Genomic DNA, 25,845 nt, shown 5'->3' with positions numbered 1-25,845 from the left:
CCATACCATAAATCCAGGGACCCGGGTTCGATTGCGGCCCGAGGTCATTTCCCGATCCCTCCCCGTCTCTCCCTCCCGCTCATTTCCTGTCTCTACACTGTCCTATCCAATAAAGGTGCAAAAAAGCCCCCCAAAAAATCTTTAAAGAAAACTGACATGAAAATAAAAGCTATTTTGTCATCGAAACTCATTGGGATGGGCGTGGCTAAAAACGTGTACTGCAGCCAGCCAGTAGGGGCGCTAGACCTTTTTAGAGGTGATCATCTGTCCATGTTTTCTACATTCGATGCTCAGACTTAAGTGGATTGTGAGAACACCCCCACAAATATACACTCAAGTCAGGAAAGAGCTATCTACCCTCTTCCACATACATGAGCTCATAGTGTTGCAGTGATTGACACAGTATGCCTCAAGAACAGCCAATTTTGCTCTCTGGACCTCCCAGCCATGGATAGCTGTAGCATTTAGGATTCAAACTCGTTCTCAGGTGGCACGGTGGTGTAGTGGTTAGCGCTGTTGCCTCACAGCAAGAAGGTCCTGGGTTCGAGCCCCGGGGCCGGCGAGGGCCTTTCTGTGCGGAGTTTGCATGTTCCCCCCGTGTCCGCGTGGGTTTCCTCCGGGTGCTCCGGTTTCCCCCACAGTCCAAAGACATGCAGGTTAGGTTAACTGGTGACTCTAAATTGACCGTAGGTGTGAATGTGAGTGTGAATGGTTGTCTGTGTCTATGTGTCAGCCCTGTGATGACCTGGCGACTTGTCCAGGGTGTACCCCGCCTTTCGCCCGTAGTCAGCTGGGATAGGCTCCAGCTTGCCTGCGACCCTGTAGAAGGATAAAGCGGCTAGAGATAATGAGATGAGATGAGACTCATGTTCTCCGGACGCTTTCCTGTAGTGCCACCTCTGAGCTCGTTTACTGACTTTTTAGTCCACTACAAACTGCATTTAGCAGATGCTTTTATCCAGAGTGAAGTACAGCATACCCTGGGGAACAGTTAGAGGTTAGGTGACTTGCTCAAGGGCACTTCAGCCATTCCTGCTGGTCCAGGGAATTGAACCAGTGACCTTTTGGTCCCAAAGCTGCTTCTCTAACCGTTCGGCCATGGCTTCCTTTACATACAGCTTTCCTTAGTCAAGCTGTGTGTAAATGGTTTGACAGGTCAAACCAAGCTAACAGTTCCTGCCAGATTTGGACGCCGATTTCCTTTACACTCCTGTCCGAGTGTATATTCATAAATACCAAACACCCATCAACGACCAGTCATGATCAGCGTACAGCTGATTGATGTGTTGTGACGTCCAGCAAACTCCACAAAAGGCAAAAAGCTCACAGAGAGCCGAAAGCGAATAAACGGTGAAAGTGCTCCGCTTAAGCACTGCACGTGATAAATATTCCAGTAATACAGCTCGGCCAATGCAGCGTGTCAGCCACTGTAGAGTTTTCCTCCTTTTAGGGCGCCATTTCTTTTCTTCTTAGTGATTGACTAGTTTTCAATGCTTTATAGGCTGTTGTTGTTGTTGATTTGCTTCACTTCAGGTCATTAAAATGAAACAACTGAGATTCAGACAACGTGTGTATCTATAATTTGAAATAAAGAAGTGACTTCAAGCTTCCAACATACACAGATTTGCACAAACGCAGGAGTGCTTGTCGAATGTTTGTTTTCCCGATCGAACAGGACTTCCATGAATTTCTTGTGTTGATGTTTCTGTTGCCAACTTTTGAACAAACTGTTTTGTGTACAGCCGGATGAACGAGGCCTGGTTTCTATAGACCTGGTCACTGTAGGCGTATAGTGTCTCTTCCAGATAAACACAGAACCTTTTTACTGAAAACCGAGAACCAGCCACAAACCGCAGCCATTAAACAGTGCATGATGAAGTGATTCCTCTGATTATGGGGTGATTCATTTTTTTTGTAACGTTATCTTACGATTTTAGGCCTTTCTCTGTTAATGCTTATGATAGCTGGAAGGTCCGGTACCCCTGAAGAGCTGTGATCTTTTATCAGCTTATCACATTTTATAAATTCAGTGAGCCCTCCCTTTAGTGATTATGTGATAAACGCACAGTCTATGAAGGACATTCATCTCTGGTCTGTGAGTGTCCCCTAAAGACGAGAATGTTGGACAGGGGGTTACTCCAGGACCAGGGGTCAAAACCTGGTTCATCATATGTATAAAGACCAATCAGATGATATGGTCCTTGTCAGGAAGGCTTTGGAACTCCTTCTGTGCTTTCCATCAGTGTGTCCAAGTCAATTGTGTGTAAATACCTCCCTCTGGTGGAGGCAAAACATAGCTCAAACATTTTTGAATATGACAAGCCCAATTCCAAAAAAGTTGGAACGCTGTGTAAAACCATAAATGAAAACAGAATGCGATAGTTTGCAAAATCATGGAAAGCCTATAGTTCATTGAAAATAGTACAAAGGCAACATGTCAAATGTTGAAACTGAGAAATTTGTATTGTTTTTTGAAAAATATATGCTTATTTTGAATTTGATGTCAGCAACACGTTTCAAAAAAGTTGGGACAGGGGCATGCTTACCACGCTGTTACATTACCTTTACTTTTAGCAACACTCTGTAAACGTTTGGGAAATGAGGAGACCAATTACTGGCGTTTTGAAAGAGAAATGCTTTACTATTCTTGCGTAATAAACAGTTTCGGTTGCTCAAAAGTCTGGGTTCTCCTTTGTTGTGTTTTGTGCTTCATAATGCACCAAATGTTTTAAATGGGAGGCAGGTCTGGACTGCAGGCAGGCCAGTTTAGCACCTGGACTCTCTTACTACAGAGTATGCAGTTTTAAGATGTGCTGAAAGCGGTTTGGCATTGTCTTGCTAAAAGAAGGAAGGCCTTCCCTGAAAAAGATTTTGTCCGGATGGCAGCCTATTGTTCTGAAACGTGTATATATCATTCAGCATTCATGATGCCTTCTGCGATGACCTGGCGACTTGTCCAGGGTGTACCCTGCCTCTCACCCATAGTCAGCTGGGATAGGCTCCAGCTTGCCTGCGACCCTGTAGAACAGGATAAGCGGCTACAGATAATGGACGGATGGGTGCACTAACGCACCCTCATACCATCACAGATGCTGGCTTTTGAAGTGTGTACTGATAACGAGCCGGATGGTCCCTCTCCTCTTTAGCCTGGAGGACGTGGTGTCTGTGATTTCTAAATAGAATTTCTACATTTGATTCGTCAGATCTCGGGACAACTTTCCACTTCGCCTCAGTCCATCGTCAAAGAGCTCCGGACCAGAGAAGGTTGCGGTGTTTCTGGACATTGTTTATACCTGGTTTAACGTGCTTTTGTGGATGCAGTAATGAACTGTTTTCACAGACGGTGGTTTTCTGCAATGCTCCAAAAACAGTAAAATTTCTCAGTTTCAACAGTTGATATGTTGTCTTTGGCCTATTCTCAATGAAATATATGGTTTCCATGATTTTGCAAATCTTCACATTCTGTTTTTATTTGTTTTACACAATGTCCCAACTTTTTTTGGAATTGGGGTTGTAGTCCTTTAGTGCAGTTCGCAAAATATCAAATGAGATTTGGGGTTTATACAGCTCCGTGCCCCAGACAACCCAAACAAACAAACATTATGACTAAGCGCTAACACTTTGGTTAACACAGTAAAGGGAACGGTGTTGGGCATTAGGGTCACCAACACAATGAAACAAGCGTTGCCAGGCGAAACAATCCTCGCCCGGCAGCACTTATTTTATACCTATATGTTGATAATGGTAATAATTCTCAATCATCAGCTGTCAGGTTATAGTCCTATGAAAACCCATGACCTTCAGTTTGACCTTTCAAGGTCAAAGATCCTGGTGCCAAATGAAAGCCCATATGGCACTTCCAATAAGCTGATAATGGTAAATATCTGTCTACCATTTTCAAGTTACAGCCCTCTGAAAAAACACGACCTTGAGTTTGACCTTTCAGGGTCACTCAGGGTCAAAGATCCTGGTGCCAAATGGAAAGCCATATGGGAGTTCCTATATGCTCATCATAGTAAACATCTGTCTATCGGCAACCGTTTGAATTATAATGGAAAATGTTATTTTGACCGAAAGGTTGACCTTTCCGGTGACCTTGACCTTCACACCACCAAAATTTAATCAGGTAATCTACGGACCATTGCCCACCTACTCTGAAAATTTGAAGTCAGTCGGTGCAACCGTCTAGACGCTAGACTGTTAACAGACACACAAACTGCACTGATTACAATACCGCGCCCCACTTACTCCGTCGCGGGCGAGGTAACTATCTAGTTGCATTTCCCAGCTGTAAGGTGGTAAACTTTCCACCTGGTAGATCAGAATATTTTATTTTTCTCCATAATACACACAATATGATTTAATACAGTGCACTGGGTTTAAATAAAAAGAAACAAAACTGAGCGGCAGCTAAGAAATAAACCCACTGTCTTGCACCCTGACCTCAGAGAAACAGGAAACGTCACCTGCTAATTCGAATCTCCCGGATTTTGTGAAACGAATGTGAGTGGTTGAATGAACGACGAATGAATGAGTGGTCATCATTTGTGGTCAGTATGAGGCTCTGTGTTTAAGTGAGTGGTAAACGATTCTGCATTACATGCTCAGTGCTCGCTTTGTCTCATCAAAACAACGGACGTGTGAAGTTAAACGCTGTTTGTAGAGTCTTTCTGATTTCCTCACTCCTGGCTAATTCGAATTCAGCACATTGGAGCCGTAGTAGTCTCTGAGACCCAAGCCAAATACCTGGGAACCATTCTGGACTGCCAACTGAGGTTCTCTTCCAGCACAGAAGGAATCCTGAGGAAGTGCCACCAGAGGATGTACCTACTAAGGAAACTGAACTCTTTTTCTGTCAGTCAGAACATCTTGTTGACATTCTATTATACATTCATTGAAAGTGTTTTAGCTTTTTCTATATGCTGCTGGTATTACTCCATTACTGTACAGGATAGGAACCGCCTGCATAACATTGTCAAGGTGTGTTCTAAGATTACTGGACTTCCTGCTCGCCACCTGAATACTGTGTACGAGCAGCAGGCTAGCGGCCTGGCTCGTCCAATTCTTAAGGACTCGACTCATGCTTTGTTCCCGGCATTTGAGCAGCTGCCATCTGGTCGCAGGTTCCGCTGTCCAGCCTGTAAGACCCAGAGGAGGAGAGCAACCTTTGTTCCAAGTGTTATTCTCCTCCTGAACTCTAAGAAGTCTAAGACAGTTACAATAACTTAAGTCTTCTGTACAATACTCTCGTGCAATATCACGTCCTGATGTGCAATATTACAATATCACCTTGTCACTTTAACTACGTCACTCTAATCATATTGTCATTTTAATTTTATCCACACATCATTTTATTTATTTGCCATATTTTATCTGCTGCCTTTTTTTAAAATTAATTAATTAATTACTTTTTTTTCTTTTACTTTGTTACTGGCAACAGGCCTGCCATTGTATATTGCACATAAAACGCTGGGGTTTTATTCCCCCCACCCATTTTTGTGATTTTATTCTTTTTGTGATTTTATTTTCTTGCTCTTTTAATGTACCGCTCTTCACCCTTCTAATTGCCCTTCAGGGATAAATAAAGTTTTGTCTAAGTCTAAGATGAGATATTTAATGCTCAAACATAAACTTTGTTCTCATCCTGAATTTGACGTCAGCAATACGTTACAAAAAAGTTGGGACGGGGGCATGTTCACCACTGTTACATCTAGGGATGATTTTCTGCAATCACGGAAATCGCTTGTCCGAAATGGGATTGCCATTGTGAAACAAAAAACGGGTTTTGGTCAGCATCCAGGTTCAAAACCTGAGAAACTCAATGCGTGCAGCTATACAGCAAGGGGTGGGGATTTTTTTGCGCAAAAAAAGACATCAAATCTCGGTGTGTACTGGGTTGTCAACAAACTTACAACGCAGCGTGACATTGATAATGATGCAAGGGTTTAGGATCAGTGTTCACGCTGATTGGATTAAAAAAAAAAAAAACACATCAAGGGCTGACTCCGAATGATAAAGTAGTCGAGTCCAATATGGCGACGTCTGCTAAACATCAAAAACGTGCGCAGAGCATAACATCGGTGTCAGCAAGTAACTTTGCCAACAATTTTTACGAAGATGTGGTGGAAGGATTCTGCTCTGAAAATTTTGTCAGCACAGCGTAGACTATAGACGTGTCGACAGGGTAAAAGATCACCTCGGTTCGCGGAAACGTCACAGCCAAATCTCGGACAAACAACAATTACTTCTTCAATGTTAAAAGCAGTAACATCAAAAAACATGCGTGAAGAGTTTATGGATTTTTTTTGAAAGCGCTAGTTACAGCTGACATCCTCCTCTCTAGAGTAGAGAAACTAAAGCCATTTCTTCTCAAACACTGTCCTCAAGGGAGGTCTGGACCTCACCAGTCTGCGCTACAGCAGGTGTACTCGCCGCGGCTATTTACACAATTAAAAACCATCCTGAAAGATCAGTCAATTTATATAATTGTTGATGAAACTACCGATGTCAGGGATAAGTCTATACTGAACATTCTGTTTTGGGTCCAAGATAAAGTCTGTCTTGTTGATTGTGCCAATTGTTTATTGTTCAAGTTTTGTTTTTATGGGTTTCAGAACTCCAAAACTGTATCATCAGGACATGGAAACTTATCCCATTTCTTATTACAGAAAATTGGGGGGGGGGGAGACAGAAAACCAATGGAATTGGCAGTTTTCTGAAAAGGAAACTCGTCATCCCTATACATCACTTTTTCTTTTAACAACACTCAGTGTTTGGGAACTGAGGACACTAACTGTTAAAGTTCTGAGCGTGAAATTCTTGCTTGATATACAACTCCAGATCAACAGTCTGAGGTTCCAGTGTCGTATTTTGCATTGCATAACGCACCACATATTTTCAATGGGGGGGGCAGGCAGACCAGTTTAGCACCTGCACTCTTACCGTGAAGCCACACTGTTGTAACACTGACAGAATGTGGCTTGGCGTTGTCTTGGTGGAAATAAGCAGGGACGTTCCTGAAAAAGACGTCTTCTGGATGGGATCGTATGTTGCTCCAAAACCTATATGTACCTTTCAGCATTAATGGTGCCTTCACAGATGTGGCACAAACACACCCTCATACTTTTGAACTTTGTGCTGCTAATAATCTGGATGGTCCTTTTCCTTTTTAGCTCGGAGGACACAATGTCCGTTTCCAAAAACAGTTTAAAATGTGGACTCGTCAGACCACAGCACACTTTTCCGCTTTGTGTCAGCCCGTCGCAGACGAGCTCGGGCCTGGAGAAGCCGGCAGTGTTCCCGAATGATGTTATTTGGCTTTCACGTCGTGTGGTAGAGGCAGTGATGAACTACGTTTACCAACAACGGTTTTCTGAAGCGTTCTTGAGCCCATGTAGTAATGTCCTTTATACAGTCATGTCGGTTTTTAAATGCAGGGCTACCTGAGGGATCGAAGGCCACAGGCGTTCATTGTTGGTTTTCAGCGGAGATTTCTTTGGATTCTCTGAATGTTTGGACGATATTATGGACTGTCGATGGTGAAATCCCTAAATTCCTTGCAGCTGTACATTTGAGAAACGTTTGTTCTTAAACTTTTGGATGTTTTGGCCCATGCAGTTTTTCACAAAGTGCTGAACCTCACCCCATCCTTGCTTGTGAACATCTGAGCCTTTCCAATTACCAATTAACCTGTAGAATGTTCCAAACGGGGTTTTCAGCTTTCCACAACTTTCCCAGTTTTTTGTTGCAGAATGAGTGTATATTTACAAAAAACAATAGTTTCAGTTTGAATATGAAATATCTTGTCTTTGTATTGTATTCAGTTGATTATAAAAGACTTTGCAAATCACTGCATTCATCTATCCATTATCTGTAACCGCTTTATCCTGTTCTACAGTGTCGCAGGCAAGCTGGAGCCTATCCCAGCTGACTACAGGCGAAAGGCGGGGTACACCCTGGACAAGTCGCCAGGTCATCACAGGGCTGACACACAGACACAGACAACCATTCACACTCACATTCACACCTACGGTCAATTTAGAGTCACCAGTTAACCTAACCTGCATGTCTTTGGACTGTGGGGGAAACCGGAGCACCCGGAGGAAACCCACGCGGACACGGGGAGAACATGCAAACTCCGCACAGAAAGGCCCTCGCTGGCCACGGGGCTCGAACCCGGACCTTCTTGCTGTGAGGCGACAGCGCTAACCACTACACCAACGTCTTATGCAAAATTATTATGGCATGTTACAAAAAATAAAGAAAAAATCCAAGTCCTCGTCTCCAATTTACGAGTCCAGATGCAGTTAACACATGAGTCCGAGTCATTGGTGCTCAAGCCCAAGTCGAGTCACGAGTCCTTAAAATTAGGGCATGAGTCGGACTCGAGCGCTACAAGCCTGATATACAACAAGTAGAAATAAATTTAGAACCACATCAAGTAATATTCAGTCTGGTCCATATTAAAAGTGTGCCAGCCTGAGAAAACGCTTCATACAGTGACATTTTAACATTTCAAAATGTAGTTTTCAAAACTATAAATAATAAAAAGTGTAACTTCAGCCACAAGCCAAACTCCGCCCTCTGCATAATTTAGAAAAATGATAAAAAGTGGGCGAGGGGCTAGGAGCGGATGGGGAAGGGGTTGGGGTCGGGAAACAGCATAAACTCCTGTGAATGAGGGGTTTTGATCAGCATATATTTGAAAATGAGTGGGGTTTCACAGACTCCCACTCAAAGCCCAGGGCTGGAGGTGGCCCACCCACTTCTGATTAGAGGGCGTTACCATTCTTATATGGGTCTGTCTCAGAAACTGGGTACTGTGTGGGTACCCCACTAAATATACTCTCAGTCAATAAACTATACGGTTTTGAATGGTGATGTTGGTTTTAATTTGAAATAAAATGATGAAAGAAATAATACAGATAAAACTAAATCTTTGATGTGAATACTCTATTCAGAATTTGGCAAAAATTCCGCAAATTTGTGGAAAAATGGCGGCTTGATCTGGGACATGATAAATGGTTGACTCCATCGCATTCCCTTAAGAAGGTTGTAGTCCACTGAAAAGTCTACAGTTATCAGTAATTGTATTTTAAGTTGTAACTTTATACACCTAAGGATTGGTGCGCTCACAGAAAAATCATAACCGTAATAAAACATCATGCAAAATATTTGATCACCGTCGTGACTCCATTTTCCGCAGACCCAAAACCAATACGATCGTGTGTTTTGATCTAAACGGAAAGCCTCAGGGTCGAGGTCACTACCTCACCAAAAGTAGGAACTTAAAATCACTACGCCATATAAACATTTAGTTATAAATCTGCGATTTTGTTTTTTAAAACGGAAGCTGAAAGTTAGGTATAGAATATGTTTCTTACAGAATATGTTCCGATGGTAGCTGGTCTTGTATGAATTTCTGAGCTATAAAATGAGTTGTGGTCTATTTTTTACCGTAGCGTGTTATTTGTGTGCGGGGAAGGACACACATTAACAAGTTGCATGTGTAGAATGGAATTTTCCACTCCAACAGTTAGAAGTTGATCATGCTTCCGCCGATCGGCGGAAAATTCTCATCCCCGTTCGGCAGACTGCTTAAATGCAGCTTGTTCCCCATTTAAATGAACCTGCACGAACGAAGTCATTGTGATTTGTTATTCGATTCTTCTCACAGGGCATGAACACGCTTCCTGGACGCCGCCATTATTCGCAATGCACTTTGGGAACTCTCGAGACGCGAATACAGTGGGGTCAATACAGTGACCGAAAAAAATGGCAAGTTGTATCGCGAGGTATCAAATGGTCATGATAAAGATGCGATTTTACGTTTAATTTAGATTAAATAAAATTATTTTCACATCGGCATCTTTTGAGAGATCGGCAGGGGAAAAATAAAAAATAAAGTTGAATATTTTTTTTCAAGCGGCACTTTTCTCAGCACTTCGGTGGATCCGTCAACCAGATAATATAAAATGAGTGGCCTTAGTCTTGCAGTATAAGGCAATAGAATATTTCTTTTTCATCTTACTTTCATATTTCGTAGTGTTTGCGTATTTTTGGCCAATATTTTGCAACCATGGTCAATTTAGATCAGACTTTTGATAGAATCTACGGCCAGTCATTTTGCCCCGCCCCCGCCTCGCGCTCCGTCCGGTGCGGTAGTGATGTCCTGTTGCTCGTGCGCCGCAGCAGAGACCCGCGCGACCTTCAGCCGGTATAGTCGCTCTTCTTTTACCAGCGCCGTTATTCTCATCTTTCCGGTGTGTTCTTGATTTTTCCATTGTGTCCTATTCTGCCATATCAAATCCCCAAAATGTATCATATTATTCATATTTAAGTGAATAATCAATTCAGTCATCATAACTTGGCATTTTTAACCCAAGCAATCAAAAAGAGGAAATTTATTCAATATTTTCACTCATCTGTGAAGGAGGGGCTTTAATTCTTCATGATGGAGTTATTTTATATGGAAATAAATTTTACAAAAGCATTTGAGGGGGCGGCACGGTGGTGTAGTGGTTAGCGCTGTCGCCTCACAGCAAGAAGGTCCGGGTTCGAGCCCCGTGGCCGGCGAGGGCCTTTCTGTGCGGAGTTTGCATGTTCTCCCCGTGTCCGCGTGGGTTTCCTCCGGGTGCTCCGGTTTCCCCCACAGCCCAAAGACATGCAGGTTAGGTTAACTGGTGACTCTAAATTGAGCGTAGGTGTGAATGAGAGTGTGATTGGTTGTCTGTGTCTATGTGTCAGCCCTGTGATGACCTGGCGACTTGTCCAGGGTGTACCCCGCCTTTCGCCCGTAGTCAGCTGGGATAGGCTCCAGCTTGCCTGCGACCCTGTAGAACAGGATAAAGCGGCTACAGATAATGAATGAATGAATGAAACATGACAAAAGAAACATTGAGTGTTAGTAAAATTAGAAAATTTATTTTTTGACCATAATGTCCCAAATGAGAGACCAGTTTCTGAGACGGACCCAGATATTTCCTGATGTAAAGAAACACTAAACGGTTGACTCTACATCAGCATCGGCCTTGCATTGATGTTTCATCACAGACCAGTTTACTTGACAGCTCAGAAAATACGTTTAAGTGTGCAGTACATCTTTAAGGTGTAGTAACGTCCACCCAAAGGTGTAAAGGGAGAAAATTTCACTCACTGTCTAAAAGCAACTGCTATCTATGCTGTATTAATCATGTAATAAAAGAATAAAAATAAAAACGCCTGCCGAGCTTGCAGTCTTTTTACAGCTGTGGTTGTGAAACTTGCTGCTCATCTACCTGACATGATATTTGCACATGTTGGAAATTAATACAAAAAACCACAACAAACATTATTTTGGGGGAAATTTGATTTATTGAAGATGTCAGTAGGTTATGGAGAGAAAAATCTCATTTTCAAACCTGAGGTCGTACTGTACGCCACTAAAGTTAGCGTGAGATCCGTGCCACACGAGTGCATGTTTAGTGTAACACTGGGAGCGAACAGTACAGGTGAAAGTTTGAATGAGCTAAAGGAGGCAACACGGAGCGTGCTGTTACAGGCCATAATTATCAACAGCACAGCACACTCCAGCATGCTATTCATCTTATACCATATCAATTTGCTCACAAATACTTTTTTTTATTAAAGAACACGCGAGTTTGAGCCGTACGATCTGAGAATTAATGTTGTAGAAAGTCTGTAGCTTGTCATCGAGAAACCAGAATGTTCAAAATTCGGTCTTGAAGACTTCCCGGTGTCGAAAGGGTAAAGGAAGAGCTTTATCGCTTAGGGTGCATCAGTTGCCCTCACTTTCATAAAATCTGATGCATTTTTGTTTGGTTGTTCCTTTTCACCAATAAAGACATCCTGTAAAATGTTTTGACCATATTCAAAAGTCTAATGGTGGCACCATGAGGTTCATTTTTTGCCAAAAAACGCTTATTTTATGTTTTCACGTAAGGTTTGAATCACAACGTTGGACTCCATTTATTGATTTCTTGTGAGCCAGAGATCATGTTAAGAACCTTTGCAAGGGATTGAGAAGCATTAATGTGATTCATAATACATTTGTATTGTTTAAAAGTAGGGCTGTCAAACGATTAAAATTTTTAATCACGATTAATCTCATAAAATTATGTAGTTAATCGCAAAAAATCTTTAAACATCTGTTTAAATTGTACTCAAATACATTTCTACATCAGAGCAAACATTTGAATATATGCTCTGATGGTCCATGTCAATTATAAGGCTCATCTTCTCCATGATAGACAATATATAGGCCTAATGCACAAATATTTGGCATTCGGGTTTTGATATTAGATCTAGGCATGCAGCATATTCTTTCCAATGTAGCCTATCAGACATCTGTTCGGCATACTGTAGGCTATGTGCAAAATACGATTTGGAGAAATAACAGACTATATTTTTTTTCTCAACTGTAATGGCTGCAAGCTACACTTTGAAGAGCAAAGAGGAAGTAGTTTGACTCCTGCAGGTTCATTCAAGTGAAGCAGTAGGCTATTTGGAAATCGCTAGGCTACCTACAATCTACAGGTGGAGAAAAGGGAATGTGCGCATTCCCGATCGTAGCCCACCAGATATCAACACATTTCACCCGGTAAAGTGAAAGTAAACGGAACTCGCACCGCATTGCATATGCAGGCTACAATTTAACTGACCATGTTGCGGGTTTATTTGACAAGTTGTAGAGCTACGTTTTACCACAAAGTTAATGTTATAACTAGCTTTATTTTGCATGCTAGTCACCCGCGAAAATCTGCATTGCTCCTTACCAAGATGAGCCCAATTCACTGTTTAAATACCCTGCGATAACGCAGTCATTTTTTTAAAATTGCGATCAAATTAAATTGCGTTAACGCACTAATAACGCGTTAACTTCGACAGCCCTATTTAAAAGTAGTTGAACAATGATTCAGTGAACAGCTAAAACTCAAACCGTGCTTGATAATATATTTAGAATATGTACTAAAAATGTGTATCTAAGATATTTGGTATACTCTATAAGGTGCCATAATGTTTCATGAAAAGTGATCGAAATTTTGTCATAAAAGTCATAAAATAGCAGCTTTTTCCATAACTTTGAGCTCCTGGTGCCACCATTAAACTTTTGAATTTTGTCAAAATATTTCACCCAGTGTGTTTTCTTACCAAAAGGAACATAAAAACAAAAATGCATCATGATCGGAGGAACTTTTCATTTTTAGGGGGCAACTGATGCACCCTGTTATCGCCGACACTGAGACTCCGTCCACTTGTGAAAGAAACTTCACCACCTTCTCTATTATATAATATTCTTTGGTAAGTAACTTTTTTTTTTTTTAAATTAACCAACGCTTTCTGACCAATCAGATTCAAGAATACAACAGTGGTGTAGTATAACTGTGTGTGTGTGTGTATAGAGCAGAAAGTAAGGGCAGGAGACCTGCTGAGGAGCTCTCAAGGGTCAGAACCAGAACCACTTAACAGGAACATTTATAGGTTTTTGCATTTCTCTAAGGGAATTCAGAGAAGAGACGAATTCCAGTATATATGTACAGCATTCTGAGGTTGTGAACACACACCCAGAGCAGTGGGCGTGAGGGCACTTCAGCCAAGCCAAGCCAAGCCAAGCCTAGCCAAGGGGAAAGTGCTGCTCACTCACCCCATTTTCCTGCTGGTCCACGGAATCGAACCAGCAACCTTTTGGTCCCAAAGCTGCTTTTCAAACCTTTAGGCCATGGCTGCTTAAAGAGTTCTGGCTTACAGCTAAAGACACAAGATGTCCAGGTTTTGATGAGAAACATTCACAACACACCCAAACGTTCAACAAATCATAACGTTCCAATGAGCCGCACTGGAAACAGTTCAGATGTGTTACTGACAGATTAGCGGTGTGTGTGTTAATGACCTGATCTCCCAAACACTGACACAGACCAAGTGCTCGTTTCATTTGAATGCACAGAGTTTTTTGACCTTCAGGAAGAGTGTCCAGGCATGAGCAGAGTCTCAGAGGGAACAGCTGATGAGCTGATGCTCGACACTGTGCACGCTCTTCACTTCCATCCATCCGCTTATCCTGTGCAGGGTCGTGGGCGAGCTGGAGCCTATCCCAGCTGACCATGGGCGAGAGGCGGGGTACACCCTGGACAAGTCGCCAGGTCATCGCAGTGCTGACACACACACTCATCCACACCTACGGTCAATTTAGAGCCACCAGTGAGCCTAACCTGCATGTCTTTGGAGGAAACCCACGCGGACACGGGGAGAACATGCAAACTCCACACAGAAAGGCCCTCGTCGGCTCGAACCCGGACCTCCTTGCTGTGAGGCGACAGCGCTAACCACGACACCACCGTGCCACCCACTGCTGACTTCATGTCTCAAAAATGGTTACAGATGCAAAACAAGCACTGTTTAATTAGCTTAATCTCACATTGAAATCAAACATTTTAATTGAAGCAAAAATATTCTCAACCTGGTGGTGCAGTGGTTAGCACCATCACCTCACAGCAAGAAGATTCTGGGTTTGAATCTCATGGATGGAGTTTGCATGTTCTCCTCATACCTGTGTGGGTTTCCTCCGACAGTCTAAAGACGTGAGCATTAGGTCAACTGGCTAGTCCAAATTGCCCAGAGATGTGAATGGTTTTTCGTCTCTGTGTTACTCCTGTTGTAGCTTGGCAACCCGTCCAGGGTGAACCCCGCCCTCTCACCCGAAGTCAGCTGGGATTGGCTCCAGCTCCCCCTACGACCCTGATGGATGAGCACTATAGATGGATATTCTTCCAATTGTTAATGCTTAAAATGAAAATACAAAGTACAGTGGCATGCAAAAGTTTGGGCACCCTTACTGAAATTGTTACTGTGAATAGTTAAGTGAGCAGAAGCTGAACTGATCACCAAAAGGCATAAAGGTAAAGACGACACGTTTCTTTTCAGCGTTTTCTGCAAGATTTGTGTATTATTTTTGTTTTGTACAACTGGAGAGTGAAAAAAGAAAAGGAACACCATGCGAAAGTTTGGGCACCCCAATACATTTGAGTTCTTAGGTAACTTTTACCAAGGTTCCAGACCTTAATTAGCTTATTGAGCTGTGGCTTGTTCAAATTCTTCATTAGGAAAGGTCAGATGATGCAGATTTCAAAGATGTATAAACTCTCTGACTCCTCAAACTTGTCCCTAAAATCAACAGCCATGGGCTCCTCTAAGCAACTCCCTCGCATTCTGAATAATAAAATAATTGATGCTCACAAAGCAGGAGAAGGCTACAAGAACGTAGCAAAGTGTTTTCAGGTAGCCGTTTCCTCAGATTGTAATGTTATTAAGAAACGGCAGTTAACAGAAACAGTGGAGATCAAGGTGAGGTCTGGAAGATGAAGAAAACTTTCTGAAAGAACTGCTCGTTGGATTGCTAGTAAGGCAAATAAAAACCCCTGTTTGACTGCAAAAGACCTTCAGAAAGATTTAGCAGACCCTGGAGTGGTGGTGCACTGTTCTACTATGCAGCAACACCTGAACAAATATGACCTTCATAGGAGAGTCATCAGAAGAAAACCTTTCCTGTGTCCTAGCCACAAAATTCAGCATCTGAAGTTTGCAAATGAACATCTAAATAAGCCTGATGCATTTTGGAAACAAGTCCTGTGGACTGATGAAATCAAAATAGAACTTTTTGGCCACAATGTGCAAAGGTATGTTTGGAGAAAAAAGGACGCCAAATTCCAGGAAAAGAACACCTCTCCAACTCTGAAGCATGGGTGTGGATCGATCATGCTTTGGGGTTGTGTTGCAGCCAGTGGCACAGGGCACATTTCACTGGTCGAGGGAAGCATGGATTCAAATAAATACCAGCAAATTCTGGAAGCAAACATCACACCATCTGTAAAAAAGTTGAAGTTAACAAGAGGATGGGTCCTACAATAAGACGATGATCCAAAACGCACCTCAAACTCTACAATGGAATACCTCAAGAGGCACAAGCTGAAGGTTTTGCCCTGGCCCTCACAGTCCCCTGACCTAAACATCATTGAAAATCTGTGGATAGATCTCAAAAGAGCAGTGCATGCAAGACAGCCCAGGAAACTTGTAGAACTGGAAGCCTTTTGCAAGGACGAATGTGTGAAAACCCCCAGGTAAGAACTGAAAGATTATTAGCTGGCGACAGAAAGTGTTTACAAGCTGTGATACTTCCCAAAGGGGGTGTTACTAGCTACTAACCATGCAGGGTGCCCAAACTTTTGCTTCAGGCCCTTTTCCTTTTTTGTCATTTTGAAAATGTAAAGATGAAAATAAAAAATTGTTTTTGCTTAAAATATAAAGGGAATGAGTCATCTTTAACTTTATGCCTTTTGGAGTTCATTTCATCTTCAACTTGCTTAACTGTTCACAGTAACAGCAATTTTGACCGGGGTGCCCAAACTTTTGCATACCACTGTAGGGAACCCGAGAGACGCCAGTTTTTTCTTTATTTCAAGTCTCCTGGTACTTCATGGATTCCATGATGCCATGTGTCCTAACAAGGCCACTTTGGAGAAGAACACAGCCCTGCAACATCACACATCCTCCACCATGCTTTACAGCAGGGATTAGGTTCTTTTCACTAGAACCGTCCTTTTAATGCCTTTAACAGACGAAAAGTAGTTATTTTTCCTGGCCATGGCAGAAGTTTGCTAACATAGAGGTGGTGTTTATAGATTTTGAGATCATGAGCCTTTTCAATGTACACAGAGGCTTCCTCTTGCAGGCAGGTTCTTTACAGCTCCAGATGTTAATTATTGCCCTAACAGTAGATACAGGTGTTTTCAGAATTGTAGACATAGTCTGATTTTATGAAGGTCAACATACTTTTTTTTTTCTCATTTGTGTATGCTTTAATCTTTCCCAAGATAAGTGAATTTGCACTTTGTGTTGCACCATATTTATACCCCAGTGAACAAAACTCTCTTGTCCCGAAGAAATTCTAGTGCTGCCAGTAATTATGATTTATGGGTTGTTGTTTTTTTTTAATTAAAATAAACTTCAGTTAAAGGTTGAATTCCTGTCATATTTTCAGTCTGAGTTTCAGACGTGTTTTTTTTTTTACAACACATTTATACGTCTTTATATAAAGAGTGCCAATAATTCTGGAGTTGATTTTATTCACAGTCCCTTACATGATGGAGAATGAGATGTGTTTCAGTCCTACATTACTCACCATAACTTAAGTGGAAAGTTTATGATGGGGGTTTATTTTTCGCTTAAGGTTATAATTTTCTTCTGTCCAGCATTTTCTTTGTAATTGAAAATTTGTAAAACCTTTATCGCAGGTGGCACGGTGGTGTAGCGGTTAGTACTGTCACCTCACAGCAAGAAGGTTCTGGGTTCGAGCCCAGCAGCCGGCGAGGGCCTTTCTGTGTAGAGTTTGCATGTTCTCCCCGTGTCTGCGTGGGTTTCCTCTGGGTGCTCCGGTTTCCCCCACGGTCCAAAGGCGTGCAGGTTAGGTTAACTGGTGGCGTCCAGGGTGTACCTCGCCTCTCGCCCATAGTCAGCTGGAATAGGCTCCAGCTTGCCTGCAACCCTATAGGACAGGATAAGCGGCTACAGATAATGGATGGAGGACAATAAATAAAAGTACAAACCAAACTAAAGGAAAAAAAAAAGCTTGATTACATGAATATCTTCTACACTACGAGTTGTATTGTTATTAGTGCGTCTTTGGTCCATGCGTTCACTGATAAACATTAGCACTCTTTTTTTTTTTTTCTATGTAAACATTTTTGTTTGGATAGTTGTAGTGTATTTTGGACATGAAATGAACTGATGTGCTAATCTGTGCTTGTACTGGTAGTGTGCCATTTTTTGAAACCGTGAATTTAAAAGCTAGACGGCCTTTCGAGTTCATAAAATCGGTGAAATTTAGTTCCCTCTGAAATTTGGTCATTGTGATGTGTGTTTATTTCTGTAATATCTCACGGCATTCTGTAGCTGGGAAGTTATTTAATTTGAGGCGATTCCCGAGCAAATAATGTGCATGAAATCACCCGCGTCGTGCAGTCAAGCAGACCGAGGAAGTCCGTGTGCGCATCTGCAGGTTTACCTTGACCGTGCACTGACCGTTCCATCGTTCTGTCGCTAAACGAACAGCTGATCGCACCGAGGTGCTCGCTGACCACCAATATTTATTAGTTTGGTCCTGCGTTTCCTTTCCTTCGCAACATAACGTCTTTTCTTCTCACTTTCCATTACTGTAGTCGCTCTTTCATGTTTCATTCACACACTCGCGTCCTCCATTTTTCTCTCCCGTTTCAAATTTGTATCCCACAATGCCTTGCACGAACGGGGAAAGCCCACCATGTCATGCATGATGTAGTATCTTGTATTGCGTCATGGTGAAGCAGGAAAAAATAGCAGAGAATTTAGGGCCACGTGGCCTTAAAGGTCATAGGCAAGGGTCGGAGGTGAAACGTAGAATATCAACTTGATTGTCTAGATGAACGACCCAAAAAGCGAATTCAATCTTCCTGGTGTCTAATTTGCACCCTAAAATTGAATTAAACGGTTAAAATATACTGTTTTGCCCAATTTCTGAAGGTTTGTTTACATCTCACTTATGCGCGCTTTCACCGCCAGGGGGCCGTCGTCGTGACGTCATTTAAGCCAAACAGACCGGGAGCAGCTCTGTGTTTACTTGCGAACCGAGCACACGTGTACGGACTCTGGTCATGAGAGGTTGTGTAAAATGTCTGAAAGCGATGGCGATTTTGAAGTAGGAACTCTCCAAATTGAATATCGAGAGGTGAAACCATACTGTATATGTATGAACCTATGGCCGTTGCGAAGCAATCTGTGAATGTGGCTCACTGGTTTGACCGTGCGGCCTCGGAATCGGACAGCGACTCGGCCGACTCTGATCACGGTGACCCCGGACCTCAACAAGACTCGCACCCAAACGATTTATCCTGGTAGTTATGATGAAGTCCTACTTTCGTCGTAATACTAAATAAGAGCCCTTTTGAAGAATAATTAAACCGCCCTCCCTAGTGGATATAGGGAACGATTACTGGACAGTGCGCCGGTAGGCCACATTAGCCTGCCATCCGCGGCATTATACTATTTCTAGCCTCCTCTAAGCGAGGAAATATCCCTTTGTCTCATTTCCACAATGATTGTACAGGATCCCTCAGGAGTCTTGACTTGTCAATTGCAAGCAAAAGTAAAAATGTTTACCTCCAATCTTCTCCTTTTTGCTTGAGCGTTGCTGCTCTGTTTCTTCTTTGACTGCTTGATTTTGTTTCACGCGCAAAATCCACTCTCTCCGCCTCGTCTCCTCTTCCGGAAAAAAACAACCCTCTGGCTTCACGCGCACAATCCACTCGCTCCACCTCGTCTCGTTTTCTGGAAAAAGCCAACCCACTCGCTCCACCTCTTTCGGAAAAAGCCAACCCACTCTCTCCGCCTCTTCTCCTCTCTCGGAAAAAGGTAAAAGCTTCTTCCTGAGCCGGTCCCGTTGTTACAGTTCACTGCACAACAATAAGGCACGGGGTTTTTCTTTGGAAATTCCCGAACGCACGTCTGCACTCAAGCCGAACGGCAATGTAAGTAAACGGAAGTGGACTCAACTCAAGCGGTTTGTTTGACTTAAATGACATCACGTGCCGAGTGGTCACGAAAACAGCCGAACAGAAATTCACCGCGATCTGCGCTAACTTATTTTAATTATTACTTATTAACAATACTTCTTGGGACCAGAAGAAAATTACAGAGGGTTTTTTAACATAGAAAGTTTCAAATGTGCGTAAAATTAAAACCGTTGCCTATGAGCTTTAAATTCGTTAATTGTTCTATTAAAAAAAATAAAATTGGAAGTCTGAGATTCGAATTCAGTAGCTTTCGGTCCACAAAACAAAAAGAACTGGGTGTCGGGGAAAACTCTTTTTACGACCTACGCTTGAAAAATCTGAAAGGCAGTACCAGCTTTAATACTTAGCAGTTTTATATTTATTAAAAACAATCACTACGGGCGGCACGGTGGTGTAGTGGTTAGCGCTGTCGCCTCACAGCAAGAAGGTCCGGGTTCGAGCCCCGTGGCTGGCGAGGGCCTTTCTGTGTGGAGTTTGCATGTTCTCCCCGTGTCCGCGTGGGTTTCCTCCGGGTGCTCCGGTTTCCCCCACAGTCCAAAGACATGCAGGTTAGGTTAACTGGTGACTCTAAATTGAGCGTAGGTGTGAATGTGAGTGTGAATGGTTGTCTGTGTCTATGTGTCAGCCCTGTGATGACCTGGCGACTTGTCCAGGGTGTACCCCGCCTTTCACCCGTAGTCAGCTGGGATAGGCTCCAGCTCGCCTACGACCCTGTAGAACAGGATAAAGCGGCTACAGATAATGAGATGAGATGAATCACTACAGCTCCCGAAAAAGCTGCAGTAGTCAAATGCGTCCACCAAGGGGCAGTAAAATCCCACCCCATCCTGTTCTGAAGTAACAGGAACAGTTTGTACTCTGAGACAGAAGGGTCAAGTTTCCGTCCTCGGTTTAGATATTAGTCATAATGTAAAGGTCAACCAGTAACAACATTTATCTTCAGAATGTTGAACAATAGTCAATATATATAATCAGGTCACAGAGCTACAGATCAGTATAAAGGGACGATCGAGGCCTTCGTATTTCACATGATTTATAACAGCCTCGAGAAACAGGATATGTGGTCGGATTTATCAGGATTTACATAATATGACTTGAAGCACAACCGTTAATCAAACGGCAAATAAATGCTGGCTTAAGAGTGTAATAGATCATCAGTGATGACAGCTGTACATGATGAGGTGGCAGAGTTTAACTCTCATGCCTTTCCAGTTCATGTGTGTGTGTGGGTGTGACTCACTGCTCAGGCAGCGGCGAAGCTCTTAGCCTGGTCACTCCAGCTGTCCGGAACAACTGCACGCCTCTCCTTCCCACTTTAAAGCGGCGCAGTGCTGTTTGTGGGCTGTCATGCTGGTGTGTGTGTGGATATACACAGTGCCTCATGAGTGTGTCACACCACCACTGAGGTCTACATGGGTGAGGGGGTGAGTTATGAGAAGTGATGCTGAGGGAGAAGAGATGGCCAGGGTATTGGAGCATGTGTGTCAGGAGCGAAGAGCGATGAGTACACCGGAGCTGTTCTGAGCTCATGGTTGCTCACCGTTTCTGGCTGTGCAGAATTCAGTAGGACGTATATCCCAAATACATCCTCAACACCGGGTTTCGCTGAACCCGCAGCTTCACGGCAGCGCTCTGGCTGGCTGATGGCACAGTGGGAGGTGAACACCATCGCTCTGAAACCAAATCTGGGTCAGAAGGATGCAGCTCTCTCTCTCTCGCTGCAGCACCCCGGCACTGCAGAGCCCCACCCCGCTGTGCCTCAGCCCATGTGACTTCGCTCCCCTCCCTCTAGCTTGCTTTGCGCAGTGTGTTTGTGTACACGTGTGTGTGTGTGTGAGAGAGAGAGAGAGGGGAAGGCGGGTCTATGTGCTCTACTGGCTGAGCTGTAGTAGATGTAGTAGTAGTAATAGTAGAGGGCACGTGGACACACATGCTGCTCTCTATGCTGACACATGCTGTTTCCTGCACACACACTGACAGATTTACACACACACGCTTCTATGCGCATCGCACTAATGGGATTTGGGGATTTTAATCAAGATGCTCTCATTTGGGTCTCATCCCGTGAGTGCTGAGCAAGAAATGCTTTTTTTTTTTTATAGACACATTCATGCTGAATGGACATTTTAACAGAAACCAAACAGCCAAAAAAAAAAAAAAAAGAGAGGCGTGTCTTGAAAAATCCTCCCCCTGGTTAATCGTTCCTTTTCAAACACTTCAGTTCTTCTCCCTCTGAACCGTGCATCGGTTCTATTTCCGTATTAGTGTCAGTATGTCCTTTGGAGTCTGCTGAGTATCATCTTCCATGCGCTCACCTCGCCCCACCCCAGAGCTCGGCTCCTATTGGCTGCTGCATTATTTTTAGTGTAGAGATCCGTTTTTTGGCTCCATGGAAACAGCAGAATGTCGTGAGCCAATAGGAAGACAGAGTGGATAAGTGATAGTCAAATGAACAAGCTGGATTTGATCCTCCTCCTCCTCCTCCTCTCCTACACTCCCCCCTCTGAAGCACATCAAGGTGGATTCAGGGCTTCAGGACCGAGCTGCCAGTGATTATTTACTTCCTCTGCATGGCTCCATGTGTAGTACTGAAGGTGCACGCGCGCACACTGCAGCGTAGGTCAGCGAGCGACCTCTTTACCTCCTTTTGTTGCCACCATTTGTTCTGTAAAGCAGTCCGAGTTTGGCAGTTGCTTCTAAAGAGTTAATCCTGCAAAAGGAATTTTGTGGCGCCTGGAACAGGCTGTTGCAGTGTTTTAATTTGAGCTCCGTCTCTTTCCACAGATGATCCCTCCCTTTTCGTGGGTGGTTTGAAATCCTGTACATCATGCGTAGCTCTGAAGTCCTCCCTGCTTTAGGGAGAGCGATGACTCCCATACAATGACACAACTGATTCACAGGAGAGGAATCCTGGATTTCCAGGGAAGCGATTCCTGGAAATAAGCCAGTTCTGCTCCGTTTTATTTATACGTATCTGTGAAGATATTCAGTCATCCAGGTACATAGTAATCTGTGGTTGGTAGAAGAGAGCAACTGGACTTGCTTGAAAAGTCTTGAAGACGTTTCGCCTCTCGTCCGAAAGGCATCCTCAGTTCTGTCTGTCTAATAGGGAGTATCCAGTATTTATCCTCTCATGGATCATCATAGAATCCGAATCAGAATGCTGATGGCTGCATTGTAGGTGGCTGATAGATGTCATAGACACCCACCTCTGTTCAGTGATGGTCGTTCCAGGTTGACAAAAATGAACGATCCTCTCTGGCCAAGATGTCTGCCAGTTTTCTGGAAGTCCTCTCATACTCCCGCACCAGTCGAAGGGATCTCATCCCAAAGTGCGTAGAAACATATCTGTGAAGATACTCAGTCGTCCAGGTACATAGTAATCTGTGGTTGGTAGAAGAGAGCAACTGGAAGACAGCAACTTTATTTATACAGCACTTTTAACAACGGGCACTGCCACTCATCTCATCTCATTATCTGTAGCCGCTTTATCCTGTTCTACAGGGTTGCAGGCAAGCTGGAGCCTATCCCAGCTGACTACGGGCGAAAGGCGGGGTACACCCTGGACAAGTCGCCAGGTCATCACAGGGCTGACACATAGACACAGACAACCATTCACACTCACATTCACACCTACGGTCAATTTAGAGTCACCAGTTAACCTAACCTGCATGTCTTTGGACTGTGGGGGAAACCGGAGCACCCGGAGGAAACCCACGCAGACACGGGGAGAACATGCAAACTCCGCACAGAAAGGCCCTCGCCGGCCCCGGGGCTCGAACCCGGACCTTCTTGCTGTGAGGCGACAGCGCTAACCACTACACCACCGTGTCGCCCTGCACTGCCACTCAATTGACAAAAAATTTGGATAAAGATTTAGATTCCAGCCCCTAATGAGCAAGCCAGAGAAGGTCCAGATATACAGCAGTGGAAGAAGCCAGTGATATTTAAGGATTGGGTTGGAACTCTTAATTAGATATATTGGACAATAAAGTTAACACGATGCATAATGATCTTGGCTATTGGTCATAAACACAGCTTATATTATTAGGCAAGTAACAATTTGCCCAATTCACAGTATTTTTTTGGGGAAAAAAATTAAATGAAGAAAATTATTACCCAAACGCTTCATTTTCTTAATAACCGACAATTATTTACAAACATTTGTAAAGGTTGGAGTAAAATTAGCCTATTAACCAAAAGAATCCTTTTATTTAAAAAAAAAATCAGCCTTTTCTTAATAAACTTTTGTACTACGTCCATTTGCTTCTCTTTTCTTTAGCTTTCGTCAGTCTGTAAAACGTGAGCTCCATTTTTTTTGTTACATTTGTTTGTAAAGTCAGTCACACAACAGATCTTTCACATTTTAGATCTGTGGGGGTGGTTTTTGTGTTGTTTTGTGTTGAGTTGGCCTAGCGGTTAGCGTGTCCACCTCTTGACCGGGAGATCGCAAGTTCTACTCACGGTCGGGTCATACCAAAGATCATTATATAATAATGGTACCTACTACCATCTGGCAAGGCATGTTGTAACACAGATGCAAGTAGGGAAGTCAAACCCTCATGGCTACCAATGGACTAGCCCCCCCCTCCCCGTAACCCTAGCTGTACAGGCGAGAGGCCGAGGGCTATGGAAAAGGAGATTGGTGCTGCACCCATGTGCCTCGAAGAGCTGGGACTACCTGGGAAGACCAGATTCTGGCATAGAAGGGACTGACTTTTTGTTGTGGCATTAGAGCTGTATTACTTCCACCTAGGCTGAAGTCAGGTGTATTCCTGTTACGTTATTGTCCCCTCTGCTGTCTAAACAACACAATTACAGCGAGGAAAAACTAAGATGATGCAGCCTGATAAATCACATTTAATTTTTTATTTCACTGATTTGAATCATGATTTATTGTCACACAGTATATCATTACAGAAGATGAAAAACATTTACACAATCACGCCCACACTCCTGCCCCCGATGAAGAAACTTTCCACTGTTATTTAGCCCCCCCTTTTTCGAGATACTGTTTCTCATGAGAAAAACAGCAGTGGATTCAGCCAGCAAGCATGAGCTGAAAGATTCCCTGAAATATTTAAGATGTGGTGTTTGTTAGCACTTTGGCTTCATGGGAAGCTACATCACTGACCAGCAACGAGTAGTGGGCTGAAACAGTGTGCTGAATCGGTCAAGTATCAAGGTCAAGGCTTTTTTGTCGTCTTTTCAAATCATATACAGTTGGCACAGTAGACAGTTAAAACGAAACAGCGTTTCTCGAGGACCATGGTGCTACATACGGTAAAACATCGCTGGACTAAAAATCTACATACAAGAGTACAGCGCGTGCAAACATTGCAGACAATAAACTACACAAAAAGTGAAAGACATCGACAACAAGGACAACTAGCACAACCGACGGTATATTGCCAACCAGTACCTTTTACCGTCATTGTGCGGAAAGTTGAAGTAGTGTGTGTAAAACGAATTAAAGGGCATATCCTGGACCAATTTAGTGAGTTTTTTTATATGAAAGAATGTCTCTTTACACACTCATCCAGAAGGGTAATTTTGCACAAGGCCATCTGTCTACAGCAGAAAAAAATAAATAAAATAAATAAATAAAACGCGTCTGGAAAAATCCCAAGGGAGTCTGGAGCCAGATTCGTGACGTTACCTGCGGAAGCGCCAGCAGGCTGCGCGAGCTTTGCACGGTTTCAGTGCACAGCCTGTGTAGACCAAGCGCTCCCATTTCTCTCTCGTTGTCCGGTCTTTTGGGAAACGATGAGTACTAATCCCATCAGGATTGGTGTTGCTACACCCTCCTACGATACATCTGTTAACCATTTTAATAATTACGCCATAACGTTGAAGAAATTTGCAGAAAACCACCAGGTCATTTTCTCATAAACAAACCAGCGCTGACGTAGGATTCAGAGGGAGGCGTCCCGCACGCGACGTCACGAAAATCAATGTTTGCCAGGAAATCCAAATGCCAAGTTTTTTCAGAGGCGGACCAATTCACCTCAAATGGCTCGATTTCAACTGAATTTTTCTGGTATTGCGCAAGGTAAAAAAAACTGCAGAGAATGACAGATATTTGACCAAAGTTTAATATAAAATAGGAGAATTACATCGATCTTGCTCCTGAATTTACCCGTGATATGCACTTTAAACACATTGTGTATGTGCTGAGCATTGTAAAACATTATTGTTCACTGTGCAAAGACTGCAGTGGGAGTGGCGTGATCATCAGTCCAGTCCC

The 25,845-nt window shown here is 43.3% G+C and overlaps 1 protein-coding gene across 1 annotated transcript in view; it reads left to right on the top strand.

Annotated features, from left to right (window-relative positions):
- Nucleotides 1-25,845, top strand: part of fam49ba (family with sequence similarity 49 member Ba) — a 66,149-nt gene that overhangs the window by 19,038 nt on the left and 21,266 nt on the right. The gene's annotated exons all lie outside the window — the stretch shown is intronic.

This window comes from Neoarius graeffei, chromosome 1 (assembly GCF_027579695.1).
Source record: "Neoarius graeffei isolate fNeoGra1 chromosome 1, fNeoGra1.pri, whole genome shotgun sequence".
Taxonomy (NCBI): Eukaryota; Metazoa; Chordata; class Actinopteri; order Siluriformes; family Ariidae; genus Neoarius; species Neoarius graeffei.
This window is presented reverse-complemented; position numbering and strand designations above follow the sequence as displayed.